Consider the following 15,713-nt stretch of genomic DNA (forward strand, 5'->3'; position numbering starts at 1 on the left):
TGTTACACCCTTTGAAGGACTTTCCACTGTTCATCTTTTCAGAGGAATGACTATTTTTGGTCTGATGGCACCAAGCTGACTTTCACCAAGTGGAATCAAGGTGAACCATACTTTAAATCTGGAGAGGGCTGTGTGCATATGAACTGGTCTGGTGAGTAGAAACTTCCTTATGTAGCTGTCTTTAGAATCTATCTTTTATAACTTCAGTTTAGTGTTTCAGTTTTGATTCGGTTGTCATGCCGAATATACATGTCATGTATAAGTCTATATTTGTTCTTTGTCTGCAAGCAGTAAAAACTGGAATGACATTATATGGCATTATATATACATAATATACAAAAAATGTGTCAATTTACAATAATTAGAGCAATAAAAAACATCTAAAAAAAGATACATTTATTTCAATAAACGGCAGCACCAAAGACATGAAAAATAGACAGCAAATGCTAAAGATTTCAATCGCACTGGCAAAATTGATAGTTTCAGAGCAAAATTTCTTTAGTTTGTCAGCAATCAGTGGCTGTAATAAAAGGAGTAGTGTTAAGAGACATAAAAACACAACACTTTTTCAAGTCATACAGTGGTGCTGAATGAGAAAGAAGAAGGTGAATTAACTGGCAGCTAGCCTGTTAGCTCAACATGACCATTTTTTTTGCTAACCAAGTGCAAAAGCATGCTATAAGGGCTAGCTGGTAGCTAGCACCCCAGCTTGGAAAAACCTTTTGCAAAGGGTGACTCTGTATGAACCTGTGCCTCAAGAAAGTTGTTACTATAATGTGCACAGAAAAGATGCAAGAATTTAACATTAAAGAAACACAGTTGCCTGACAAATCAAAGATTTGTCAACCAACCTAAAGCAGCAAGTATCAGGTAATGTACCTAGCTTTTCATTGAGTTGCAAGCATTGATGCTACAGACATGGCTCAGCTGTTAATTTTTAGCCATTATAGGGTCCCTGGAGGACTAGTAGTTAGACCACAGCGCTCTCTCCACTGCAGCCTGGGTTCGATTCCCAGCCAGGGAACCCAACCACTGGGGTTGACTGAAACAGTGCAATATCAGTGCTGGTCCCAAGCCCAGATAAAACTGGGGAGGGCTGTGTCAGGAAGGGCATCCAGCTGTAAAAACTGTGCCAAATCAAATATGCAGACAAATGATCCTCTGTGGCAACTCCTAACAGGAACAGTAGTGCCATTATAAATTTGTAAACCTTTCAACCAAACATTTCTGGTAAGTGGTGCTCAATCCTGCACAATGGGTTGGAAGAATGTTGGCCCATTCCTCCTTACAAAACTGCTTCAACTCAGTGATGTTGGTGAGCTTCCTTGCATGATCTGCTCTTTTTAGGTCCTTCCACAACATGTTTTTTGGGTTAAGGTCTGCACTTTGACATGGCCATTCCAAAATGTTAAATTTCTTCTGCTTTAACCATTTTTCTGTAGACTTACTTGTGTGCTTAGCGTCATTGTCTTGCTGCATGACCCAGTTATGGTTAAGCTTCAGTTCATGGACAGATACCATGACATTCTCCTGTGAAATTTGCTGGTACAATCTAGAATTTATAGGTCCATCAATAATGGCTAGTCCCGTGGACCAAAGGCAGCAAAGCAGCCCCAAACCATCATACTGCCACCCCTAAGCTTCATGGTTGAGATGCAGTGGAATGCAGTGTTTTCGCCAAACATACTACTTTTCATTTAAACGAAAAAGTTCTATTTTGGACACATCTGTCCACAGAACATTCTTCCAATAGGCTTCTGGCTTATCCATGTGGTCCTGAGCAAACTTCAATTGGGCAGCAGTGTTCTTTGTGGAGAGTAGTGGCTTCATCCTTGTTATCCTGCCATGTATAACATTCTTGTTCAGTGTTTGCCTGATGGTGGTCTCGTGAACATTGACAATACTCAATGCAAGAGTGGCCTGTAGGTCCTTCAATGTTACCCTGGGGTTCTTTTTTTGCTTCAGGACCACTCCTTCACAGAGTAACAGTGGTGCTGAATTTCTAAAAACTATAATGTTTTGCATCATTTGTTTAATTGAGTTCTCTTTATCTAATTTTAGGACTTACATGAAGACTTGATCACATTTTGAAATTTTGCTCTGAAACTATCAATTTTGCCAGTGCGATTGAAATCTTTAGCATTTGCTGTCTATTTTTCATGTCTTTGGTGCTGCCGTTTATTGAAATAAATGTATCTTTTTTTAGATGTTTTTTATTGCTCTAATTATTGTAAATTGACACATTTTTTGTATAGATTTATGCAGAAATACAGAAAATTATAATGGGTTCACAAACTTTCTATATTCACAAATATTCTTGAGTTTCTCTTATTTTTATCATCTTTCTTCGTCACTTTTTATCTTCTCTTTTACTTAACTTTGCACTATGGGGACCAAGGTAGTGTTGTCTATCTTGGTAATCCTTATGTTTCTTGCACTGTTGGAAACCGCATTGTCATGCAATCACAGCTCCATTGTTTACAGTAAGGATCAGCTGCTAACACTCCGTAACACAGCGGTGTTGCCCCAGGACAGACCCAGCATCCCTTGTGAGCTGAGGAGGAGGAAAAGGGGGAGCCGAGCAGGAGCTCGATGCCGGTCCAAGAGGAGAGGACACAGACCCGTCCTCCCATCGATCATCATGGGGAATGTAAGATCTCTCCCCAATAAGGTGGACGGGTTAGCGGCGTTGTCCTGGCACCTAAGGGAATACCGGCAGTGTAGCATCATGCTGTTTATGGAGACGTGGCTAACCAAGCTTACTCCGGACACAAATGCAACTTTGGATGGATTCCACCTGGTGAGGGCAGACAGGACGAAGAGGTAAGAGCAGTAAGAGGAAAGGAGGAGGGCTGGTAGTATTTGTAAATGACCAATGGTGTAATGCTAGGCATATCACTGTGAAGGAAAAAATCTGCTGTAAGGACATTGAGCTGTTAGCTGTTAGCTTGAGGCCATACTACCTACCGAGGGGATTCTGGCATGTTATCGCGGTGGCTGCGTATGTTCCCCCCTCTGCTAAGGCTGATTCGTCCTGTGATGTTCTCCACTTGGTCATAAGCAGGCTACAGATACAGCACCTACCGGCCCGCTTTCTTATCTCTGGGACTTCAATCATGCCTCTCCTTCCCACATGCTGCCCACTTTTAGTCAGTATGTCACCTGCCCTACCAGAGACAATAAAATACTGGACTTATTATATGCCAACACCAAGGAGGCATACAACTCTTCACCCCTCCCCCCTTTGGAAGATCAGATCACAACCTGGTTCATCTTCTGCCTGTATACAAACCCACTGTGCACAGGGAACCAGTGGTCACCCGCACAGTGAAGAGATGGTATGAAGAGACTGAAGAGGCTTTGAAGGACCGTTTTGAATTTCCTGTATGGGAAGTACAACACCGCCATGGTGTGCAGGCAAGTGCCAGCCTGGCCTGCTACCGTGTACCCCTTGCCCACCAGCTCTGAGGTGGTCCACAGCCCTGTAACCAAGATCACTCAGCCCCACCACATTAGCATAATGACTGGAGGCGGAACTGAAGATACGGGCCAAGAAAGGCCACCCCCACGACCTCGACACCTTGGTGTGGAGGTCAGGGAAGAAAGGTAGGCTCCGGCATGGAGGGTGGCGGCTTACTCCACAGAAAGCGTTTATCCAGCCTGCTTTTCTGCGGGCCAGTCGATGTTCAGCTGGGCCACAGCACGAGTAACCACCTCCAACAGCTCATCAGACTGGGGAGATTGAGGGGGCGAATCCTCATCGACGCCCACCATGTCAACCGCCTCGGAAGAAGACAGGAGGACCGCCGAGCCCACTCCCCGGGGGGAAGAAAGGGGTTTCCGATCCCAGAGAGCGGGCAATGGATCTGGTGGGTGAGGAAGAAGATAGGGGCTAGCCCGTCTCCATTCCCTCCAACAAATCCATTTGCAATCCCCACAAGTGTAGCCGCCGCTCGGCCTCGGCTGAAGCGGGGCCAGCACCACGAGGAAAACTGGTGAAGGCTCCCTCCTCAAAGAGAGCCTTCCGGGAGCGAAGCACACGCAGCGGCAAACGCTTGCAATGCGGGCAGTCGGCTCCCTTGAGCCGACTTTGCGTTCTCTGCTCCCAAGCAGATAACGCACAGACTGTGTGCATCCCCACCCGTAATATTGCGCAGGCAGGGAGAAACACACAGCCTAAAACGCTGCCTGCTCTCACCCTTATGTTTCATCTTTTCGCTAGCTTTAGGCATGCCACAGTGAAAGACAAACAACATAAAAAGCCCGACACACAGAGCACGCGCTGAATGAAAAAAAAGCTGCCGCTGTATCCACTGCACACGCTTTTAAGCTTCCTGGTTGCTACGTCACCCCACCAGTGACGTCTCGCCCATCCATTGGACTGGTTACACACGTGATTCAGAGCGTGGTCACACTGAAGGCATTCCCATAGCATTTCGACGCAGCTCGAGTTCCTGAAGGGGAACTACATGATTTGAAGATTCATCAGTGGTTCAGATTAACCAAACCCATTATTTTGATTATTTGAGGCCCAAAACAATTCAAGAGTTTTAATTGTTTTCTCAAAACCAGTCTTGCAATAATACAACATGTACATTCAGGGTCTGAACAATTTGCACATATAGGCAGGACTAATTTCAGCAAAACTAAACTAATGAGCAGTAGCCACTTCATCCTCATTAAGGTTGGAGTGGCTTCCAGAGCTTATTCCAGGAACGCTGGGCACGAGGTGGGATTTCACCCTGAACTGGACACCAGTCCATTGCAGGGCAGCTTGTGTAATAGAACTCGAATTTTGTTATTGACAAAATGTAATTTTCAGCAAAATTATTGTTGAAGTACCCTACTGTAAAAAGGTATTTTTGTAAAACATTGTAGGGAGTTTTTTTTTTATTACTCATACACTGAAGTCACTGCAGACAAGTATGCCCCTCAACTCTCTTTCCATACTTCTGTTAGATGAGCAAGAGCTCTAAGATGGACAGTATGTATTTCTCCTATGCTCCTATAAATGTATAATGGGACATTTACTGAGTAGTTTCAGCTTATACACTATATTACCAAAAATATTCGGTCACCCATCCAAATGATCAGAATCAGGTGTCCTAATCACTTGGCCTGGCCACAGGTGTATAAAATCAAGCACTTAGGAATGCAGACTGTTTTTACAAACATTTGTGAAAGAATGTGCCGCTCTCAGGAGCTCAGTGAATTCCAGCGTGGACCTGTCATAGGATGCCACCTGTGCAACAAATCCAGTCGTGAAATTTCCTCGCTCCTAAATATCCCACAGTCAACTGTCAGCTTTATCATAACAAAATGGAAGAGTTTGGGAACAACAGCAACTCAGCCACGAAGTGGTAGGCCACGTAAACTGACGGAGAGGGGTCAGCGGATGCTGAAGCGCATAGTGCAAAGAGGTCGTCGACTTTCTTCACAGTCAATTGCTACAGAGCTCCAAACTTCATGTGACCTTCAGATTAGCCCAAGTACAGTACGCAGAGAGCTTCATGGAATGGGTTTCCATGGCCGAGCAGCTGCATCCAAGCCGCACATCACCAAGTGCAATGCAAAGCGTCGGATGCAGTGGTGTAAAGCACGCCGCCACTGGACTCTAGAGCAGTGGAGACGCGTTCTCTGGAGTGATGAATCACGCTTTTCCATCTGGCAATCTGATGGACGAGTCTGGGTTTGGAGGTTGCCAGGAGAACGGTACATTTCGGACTGCATTGTGCCGAGTGTGAAATTTGGTGGAGGAGGAATTGTTTTTCAGGAGTTGTTTTTCAGGAGTTGGGCTTGGCCCCTTAGTTCCAGTGAAAGGAACTTTGAATGCTTCAGGATACCAAAACATTTTGGACAATTCCATGCTCCCAACCTTGTGGGAACAGTTTGGAGCGGGCCACTTCCTCTTCCAACATGACTGTGCACCAGTGCACAAAGCAAGGTCCATAAAGACATGGATGACAGAGTCTGGTGTGGATGAACTTGACTGGCCTGCACAGAGTCCTTACCTGAACCCGATAGAACACCTTTGGGATGAATTAGAGCGGAGACTGAGAGCCAGGCCTTCTCATCCAACATCAGTGTGTGACCTCACCAATGCGCTTTTGGAAGAATGGTCAAAAATTCCTATAAACACACTCCTCAACCATGTGGACAGCCTTCCCAGAAGAGTTGAAGCTGGTATAGCTGCAAAAGGTGGACCGACATCATATTGAACCCTATGGGTTAGGAATGGGATGGCACTTAAGTTCATATGTGAGTCAAGGCAGGTGACCGAATACTTTTGGTAATATAGTGTAACTGTTACTTGGAATGAAATTATCATGCCACATTGCGCTTTAGCTGCATTGTAGCTGTTGTTACATGTTTTGTAAGCATAGATACTGGGCATTTAGCCAGAAAGTTATGACACAATCATTGCAAAGATGCTAGAACTGATTGATTGCTCATCATGGTCGGGGATTTTAACATTGTTTGGGATCCATCTCTCGACAAATCAAACATCTTGATATCTAACAAACAACGGCTGACAACAAGTATTCTGCAATCCTGTGTCAGGTGGCAGAGATGGTGACAGTTGCAGGTTAAGAGTCATTATTGTAAAACAGGCAAACAAATCCAAAACATTAAGCAGAATCAAAGTCAGAGTACAGGCAGAAGTCAGTTGATTTTCAAATAGAGTTAACTGGGCAAAAGGCAAAGACATAAACCAAACAACCAGAATCGTAATCATAACCATGAAAACTAGAGCAGAATAGCAAAGCTGAGTGTGTGCAATCAGAATGAAGGCAAACGTGAATGTGAAAGTATTCGTGATGGCTGTTGGGTGCTGTAGTCTTCGGCGGTCATGTTTGTAGGCTGCTCTGTGTTCTGGGAGTTGTAGTCGGTGGTCATGCTTGTAGGATGCTCTGTATTAGAAAGCAAGACCTACACATGGATGCAGCTTGGGTCAGGGCCAATCAGCAATGGCTCGATGCCATGCGCCCCCTCTGGAATTTTGTGGGGGGGCGGCTCCTGACCTGACCTGACCTAATCTGACCTGACCCGAGACCATCTTCCACCCTCCCTGCCCCACTTCAGACTCCACTCTGCTTCCTTGCCCAGCTGAGGACGTTGATCTACTTTTCTGTTGGGTTGAGGACCTCGCTATGCCTCCTTGCTTCACCTCCGCAGAGGTGAAACCTCTGTCAGGTGCTGATTTTGATAAGATCGTGAAAGGTAAATAAAATACCTGCACAGATCAACAACATGATTTTAAGAATTCCTATTACAGTTTTTACTTTTTTTTTATTCTACCTCATGGTGATTATTTTTTAATAAGGTGTGACATCAAATATGCTTTGGTACCACATGTTAATACACTATATGAATAGAAGTGAAGTGATGTGTACCCAAGTATGGTGACCCATACTTGGAATTTGTGCTCTGCATTTAACCCATCCAAGTGCACACACAGCAGTGAACACACACACACACCGTGAACACACACCTGGAGCAGTGGGCTGCCTTTTTTTTTTTTTTTGCTGCGGTGCCTGGGGAGCAGTTGGGGGTTCGGTGCCTTGCTCCCGAGACTCAAACCCACGACCTACCTAATTTTTTAAAAAAGGTGGTCTGGGAGTAGGAATAAAAGCTGTATGGCTTTAACATTACTGTACATCTAATCCTAATATTTAAACAATTAAATCATTATCTATATTTAGTGGGGTCAGCTGATTTTTTAAAAAAAATAAGATAACACTTTATTGATCCCAAGGGGAAATTAGAGCATTTCAGCAGCATACATAGAAGACAAGGCAAAAAATACACATAAAAAATAAAGTAAGAATAAAATAAAGATAAAATAAGATAAAGTATAATAAATATTGAAAATGTTTAAAAAAAAAAAAGTAAAAATAAAAATATATATGCCAATCATAGATATAATATAAATAGTAAATCTATATAGTATGTATCATTGTGATGGCAGGTCTCCACCCCTGGCACATGGATCACTGCCCGCTCCTTGCACAACTGCCGCCTGGGTGCTAAAGGGACAGCATCACTTCAGCACCACTGGTGTGGAAAGGTCAAGAGGGCAAAGCATGGCTGGCAGCCAATAAAGAAGCTCCTCAACCTCATGCAGAAGCCTAGAGGCTGTAATAGGGTCCTGCGACACCGTATTTGACTCGTCTTTCTTTTCTCACAGAAGTGAAGTGACGTGTAGTGAAGCTCTGCATTTAACCCATCCAAGTGCCCACACACAGCAGTGAACACACACACACACACACACACACACACACACACACACACACACACACACACACACACACACACACACACGTGCGGAGCAGTGGGCAGCCTTTTTTGCTGTGGCACCCGGGAAGCAGTTGGGGGTTCGGTGCCTTGCTCAAGGGTTTCACCTCAGTCTTGGTATTGAGGATGGGAGAGAGTGCTGGTCATTCACTCCCCCCACCTACAATCCCTGCCAAACCTGAGACTCGAACCCATGACCTTCAGGTTACAAGTCCAAGACGCTAACCATTAGGCCACGACTGCCCCCAAATGGAAACAGATGACAGCGCTGAAGATGCCACTCCACCTCTGCTGCCACCAGTCATTGCCTGACACCCACACCGCCACGCCACAATGACAGCAGGTTCTCCAGCCACATTCCTCACTGTGGCCCATGACCCAGAAAGCCAGCCACCCTTACTCTTCCTCCACCAGCACCACCATTCCCCCTCATCTCTCCACTGAATCAATAAACTCACATGTGTTTGCACTAACCCTGCCTGTTTTCTGTCTGTGTCCTGCCTGCCATAGCTGCAAGATGCTGCACTGGTGCAGAATGTGAGCAAGAATGCAGACCAGACCCCCGTCATGCACCCCGTACTGAGATACCTGCTGGAGACCAGCCTCCAGCAACAGGCAGTGACCCAGGAGTTGGCACAGGGGCTCCGCACTGCCACAGAGGGACTGCTAACCCTCTGCCGACAGAGCACCGCTGCCACCGCCACCAGCCCTGACCCCCCAGGATGTCCAACACCTGCTCTCCAAAATGATACCTCCACACCTTTTAACAGGTTGCCACCCACAAGGGATGGCATAAAAGGGACTAGGCCCAAACCCTCGTGCCATTTCTCTCTGGGGAGGCCCAGCTGGCCTACTATGCCCTTGTGCCAGGGGAGGCCACAGACTACGACAGTCTTGAAGAGGAAATCCTGATAAAATGTGGTCTCCCCCCCTCTAATGCGGCGTCAGAGTTCCACAAGTGGGCCTATAAGCCCGGAACCAGATGGACACCTGCTCGCACCAAGATGGCCAGATCCAGCTGCCGGAGGAAACGACCACGGCAGAGCTTGCCCCAGGTTCGGGCCGTCTACCTGTCCCAGGAGGAGGACGATGCCGATGCAGGAGCGGCAAGTGAGCCTCACATTAGCACTAACCTTTTCTCCTCTGTTTTCCACCAGGTCACACACGAGGGCAACTTCAGACATGAGCAGAAAGAAGATAACAGCCTGAAGTACTGCTGAGGCCAGGCACTACAAGTAAAGGGCGAGAACCAAAGACCCAACCTGGTGCTACCCACATCCTACTTCCTAGTCAGAGACGGCCTCCTCTACTATCACACTGAAAGCCTGTGCTTCAGCCATGTGGGGATCCTGAAGGACCTTGGTCCAGAAAGGGTAAGAGCTGACCCTTTCGCAGTGCCAAAACCTAACAGAGCTCATGGACCAGTTTGCTGACATGTTCTCGTTGACCCCAGGGATGACACACCTGGTCCAGTATGAGATAAAAACCCCCCCAGGAGTAGTGGACCAACAGCGGCCCTACTGTGTCCCTGAGGCCTGAGGCAAGGCCATCGAGTGGGAAGTTAGCCAGTTGCTAAGGGACAGCATCATCTGCCAGCCCTTGGTCCAGACCCATTGCAGTGGTCCTGAAGCCTGACGGAATCCTCAGGTATTGTAACCAGGTGTCAGATTTTGACAGCCATCCCCTCCATTGTGTGGATGACCTGGTGGAGTGCCTAGGGAGGGCCCATTTCATCTTCACCATGGAACTCACAAAGGGATATTGTCAGGTAGCCCTGGCTCTAAACGTAAAATGATATTCAGCACCACTAGCTGCCACTGGTAGTACAGGGTCCTCACTTTCAGGCTCCAGGGGGCCCCCGCAACATTCCAGCACATTATGGATCTCATTCTATGCCCTATCTGGATGATGTCATAATTCTCTCCACCACCTGGTCAGATCACCTCAGGGAGATCCTGGATGAGCTGCAGAAGGCCAGGCTGATGGTGAACTCATGAAAGTGTTATCTGGGGCTAACCGAGGTAAAGTACCTGGGGTACCGCATTGGCCAGGGACTACTGAAACCACAGGAGAAGAAGATAGAGGTGGTAAAAGTGTGCCCACAGCCCACGACAAAGTGACAGGTATGTGCCTTCATGGGGTTGGCAGGGTATTACTGAAGATTTGTGCCTAACTTCTCTTCTCTAGCCTCTCTAGTACACTGGTCACGTGAAGCAGTCCTAAAACAAGCCCTCACCAGCTTGCCAGTCCTCAGAAACCCTGACTTTAACCGGCCCTTAGTAGTCCACACCAAAGCCTCTGAGGCTGGTCTGGGCGCCGTGCTCTCCCAGTACTTTGACGGTGAGGAACATGCAGTATTGTCGAAAGCTGACCCCTGCTGAAAGGCGATATGCCACCATCAAACGAGATGCCCTGGCCACTATGTGGGCTGGTGAACTGAGCAATTACCTCGCCCGTCCAACACTTCTCCCTGGTCACAAACCACGCCCCGCTACAGTTGATGCTCAAAGCCAAGGAGACCAACTCTGAGGTAACTCAGGCCCACCACGGCGATGCCGATGGCCTTTCCCAGAGGTACAGCTTCGGGACACAAACATCACTGGCAGTACACTCGGAACTTGCAATTGCTGCCCAGGACAGCGCCACTTCAGCACTGTTGTTGTGGAAAGCGCGATAGCACATGGCTGTAAAGTGCAGCAGCAGAACAAAGCACGGCTGGAAGCCAATAAAGACAGCAGCAGCTCCTCACTTTCATGCAGAAGCCTAGATGCTGTAATAGGGCGTGGCGGACAGAGAGAGGTGAGGGGGTGTTGTACTGATATGGAAAGTTTAACTTGTTTTTCTTTTCTCAAAGAAAAAGGTGACAGCACTGAAGACGCCACTCCCCCTCTGCGCCACGCAGCGAGTCTGCGACCTCCTCACTTCTGGGACGCCTCCCGACTTCCTCCACCAGCACCACCATTCCTCCTCACCTCTCCAGTGAATCAATAAACTCATATGTGTTTGCACTATCTTTGCCTGTTCTGTTTCTGTGTTCTGCCTGCCACAGGTGCGAGACACTACAATCATATACATCTATAGCTATGCTAAGGTGCAAGAAGTGCAGTTTTAGACAGTATTATAGTTATGTATAAAGTATTATCCACAGATGATGTAGTTATCCACAGATGAGGTAGTTAAAGTGCATAGATGTACAATGATGCATGAATAAAAAGATGGATTAAAGTGCAGAGTTGTACAGTCTGATGGCTGCAGGGAGAAACGACCTGTGAAAGTGCTCCTTCCTGCAGCAGGGCAGGTGCACTCTGCCGCTCAGTGTACTTCTCTGTCTCTGTAGTGTTTTATGGAGTGGATGGGAGGGGTTCTTCCTCCTCTTGGCCACCATCTCCAGTGTATCCAGTTTAGCCCCCAGGACTGAGCCGGCCTTTCTAATGTTCTTGTTTAGCCTGATAGTGTTCTTCGCCGAAATGCTGCTGCACCAGCAAACAGCATCATATAAGATGGCTCTGGACACCACCAACTCAAAGTTCTCAGCAGCCGGTCATTCACACCAAAAGACCTCAGCCTCCTCAGGAAGTAGTTGGCTCTGGCCCTTTTGTACAGCCTGTCCACGTTCACTTCCCATCCCAACTTATCACACAAATAGACACCCAGATACGTGTAGGAGTTACCTCGATGTTCTCACCCTGGGTGGTGAAAGGAGCTGGAGGTGACTTCATCCCAAATCCACCATGAGCTCCTTTCTCTTCCTGGAGTTTATTTGGAGACAGTTGCGCTGACACCAGTCCACAAAGCTGTTCACCAGGATCCTGTACTCCTCCTTCCTCCCCTCAATAATAGAATCCACCATAACCCTGTCCAGGATCACACAGTTACTGAAGATGAATGAATCAATGATTTACTGAACATACAGTGCCAAGGAAGCTTTGATTTAAAACAATATGCAAAATTATTATACCTGAGTTAATGAGCATGGAATCATGCCAATACTCTTTTTCCTTTTCTAGAAACACTGTCTGAATCTTGGTGCACTCTTGGTCTTAATACACAATGAAAATTAATATCAGCTGGTTAGGCCCTAATTCTTGCTCACAACCGCAAGGAGAATCCAACATGGCTGGGCCTTTCTAGCTGTCAGAAGGTTAGCTATGAATAAAACACTTCCTGAGGTCAGTCAAATATGTGACAGCATGGCAAGCACCGTATAGTAACTGTATTGTTCATGATTTATTGACTTAAACACGGTCAGATGATCAAACACTCAGAATTTTATCAAATATTAAAATAAGAAGAAGGAGGAGAAAAGGAATGATATGCACAGGGGTGCAGGTTAGCTACAGGTTGCAGGTTAGAGTTTTTCCTAATTGGTAGGAGAAACTTGGCTCCCTTTTCAAGTTTCCATCAAAGTCTTTGCGGCAGGTGTATTGTTTTGTTTTGTTTCTTACATAATTTGTGGTTGTAGTAGTGTTGCACTACTGATTGTTTTGTTTTGTTTTTTTGAAGATTCTACATTGAGCACAGGGAAACTATTTCCTAACTGCCCACATGAGCGGAAAATCCTGTGCTAGTAGTAGTGATGGCAAAATGAACTTTCCCCCAAACTCTTCCTAAATAGAGTTGATTAGTCTAAGCATTTCATTCTAGTGGCCTCTGGTGATCAAAAGCATGAAGTGCAAATAGTATTCTACTAAGTGCTAGTTGAGGTTGCAGTGGATTTTCAGTATGAATATATTTCATATTCAGTTAACAAGTCTGTGCATTCCAATGCCTTCAGATAGCATAGCAATGTTAATTTTTTTAACCATAAAGGCAAAAAGATAAAACAATGCCCTAATATGATACTTCTAAAATAGGTTACAATATTTACACTATTTACAAACCTATATACTAACACACAAATGCTTATTTTGCCTGTAAATCATTACAAAACATCTCTATATCAATAATTCACTCAAACCAATTCCTTGAACGATCCTCCAGTTTTTACATTTCTTTTGAATCAGTTTCTAAAGCAGTCACAAGGACGTGTGCTGAAATGAAGCTTCATCATAGTGTTACTGATGTGTTAAACATGTGTCTTTGCTCAGTATCTGTTTTATACAGAAGTGAATCATTTTCTTCTGCCGTGTTCTGTAATCTATAACTGTTAATGTTCATTTGCATCATAGCTTCTTCTTCTTGTCGTTCTTAATATTTTCTGGTAAGGTATAACCGAACCTTCAATGGAAACAAGGACAATTCTTATTTTGTTCCTTTCTGTGAACAGGGATTTAGTATTAACTTTTGTTTTTTGTCATTTTAGGTGTTCTACCCAGTTCTTCTGGTCAGTGTGGTGGAATCTGGTCCATAATGCATGGAGTCTCCAATAATATTGCTGTGTACTTTTTCTCATATGTTGCTATGGTCACTACATGACCTGGCCTTCAGTAAGTGCAAGTGGACGATGGTGTACATTTCACAAATGTTTTCAGTAGTTTATCGTTATTTTTCCACATTGCATGCTGGTGTTAGACTCCTCCACTGGTAGCTTGGAATATGACTGGAGATTTCCTGGTTGATTTATGGTATTTCTTTCATTCAAATGAAAGGCTTGTGACACAAATGGCTATTAGTTGTCTTCTATCCTTTCTGGGTCAAATTTCCTGAGTGAGATTTCCTCAGGGTGGTGTAGTCACTATTGTGATCTTATCCTTCTTGCATAAATATACTGTATGGTCGATTACTGTGACATGCACGTTAATTACCCTTAAGAAACATTTGGTGTGTCAAAAAATTTCTCCAAATGCCACAGAAGTGATCTTATGCAAGGAATAAACCACAAAGGGGCATGCTATTCTAGGAAAATAATCAATGACAAGGTGGTGTGATGTAGCCAGAGGTGATTATTTTCTAATTACAGAATGCCCCTTTATTGAGCTGGTTAAGGCTCTTATTTGGGCTCATGACCCCAGGAAGGCTCAGATGTGGATAGGCTTTCAGAAAGATCACGCTCTCAGAAGGTGAATAATCAGTGGACAGTTTTCCAGTGCCTGCACAGTAATAACTGTAATAAAAAAAAATGACACTTTTAAAGAAATTGGGATATTTTTTTTTTAGATATTAGATGAATTTTTTAAAAAATCATCACAGAAAATTAAATCTGAATCAGAATCATTTTATTTGCAATATACATTTACATGTAGGAATTTTTCTTCGTGTTCGGTCACAAAACAACACATTCAACACAGTTTACAACACACACATCACAGTCAACACAACACACAACATTTTAATTATCTAATATCCATATATTGCACCTTAAGCAGAAATTGGTAGACTTAATTGTAATTTCGATTACAGTGGAGGTAGAAATAACAGATGAATGCAGTTCAGTGTGCAGTAAACAGAGTGGTACAATTGTGATATATAATAAATAATAATAGCAATGATATATAGTAATGACAAAAACAGCACACATATCCTTTTGACAAATGCCTTGCATTGAAGCTAAGAAATAATTCATGATTCAGTTTGCCAGCTGTGTGAAATTTTATTCAAAATCTATAGTTTATTTTGATGGTGTTGTAACTGTCCACTATTTATACTTTCAGCATTTTTGCTGGATTTGGTAGGTAGAATAAGTGTAACAAAAGCCTCTTACTGTATGTTGTGTGTTGTACTAGTATGTTAATACTTATTACCTTTTGAAATAAATCTGTCCATAGTCCAGACAAAAATGCATACACAACGAAAAAATAAATGATAGCTAGTGAGTACTTTCCACTTTACATGCCATTAATAAATGCATACACTTCTAGTACTTCAGTTTATAACTGATTGTACTATAAACAAGAGAAAAGTTGTAAAGTCAGACAACAGGCGTTTCACTTGTGTGTATAGTTAATCATTACAATACAGTATAAAGGTCCATGATGAACCTTATGAGATGCTCAGTGCAGTACATAATCATAAGAGGAAATGTATTTTTAAAAAACCTTTGGCATGGTAAAATAGGCAGATAAGACTGATATGAACAGTCAGTTGTAGTGTAGATTTCCTTTATGGTTGATAAGAGTAGCAGTCTGAATGTTTGTCTTGGCCAGTGAGACTTCATTAGCAACATCCTGAATGAAATTATTGATAGAGGACATGAAAGTGGTACTGTCTGATGATATTTGCTTTCCTTCTGACAGTGTACAGGTCAGATAGTTTGTATTGGGTGGTCCCAGATATTTTATTGTATTACTAATGGTCCAGAAGTAACATTGCCAAAATAATGAGTGTGAATGGTTTCAAAGCCCATGGTTCAAATCCATGTCTTGGGTTGAAACACTCAGATATTACTATTCCAAACAAATCCAAAAAATGGAGAAACTAGAACTAGAAATCAAAGACCAAATACCAGACAAGACCAAAGACAATCAAAGACAAGACCAAAA

The sequence above is a fragment of the Pangasianodon hypophthalmus genome, chromosome 4 (assembly GCF_027358585.1).
Source record: "Pangasianodon hypophthalmus isolate fPanHyp1 chromosome 4, fPanHyp1.pri, whole genome shotgun sequence".
NCBI classification, from domain to species: domain Eukaryota; kingdom Metazoa; phylum Chordata; class Actinopteri; order Siluriformes; family Pangasiidae; genus Pangasianodon; species Pangasianodon hypophthalmus.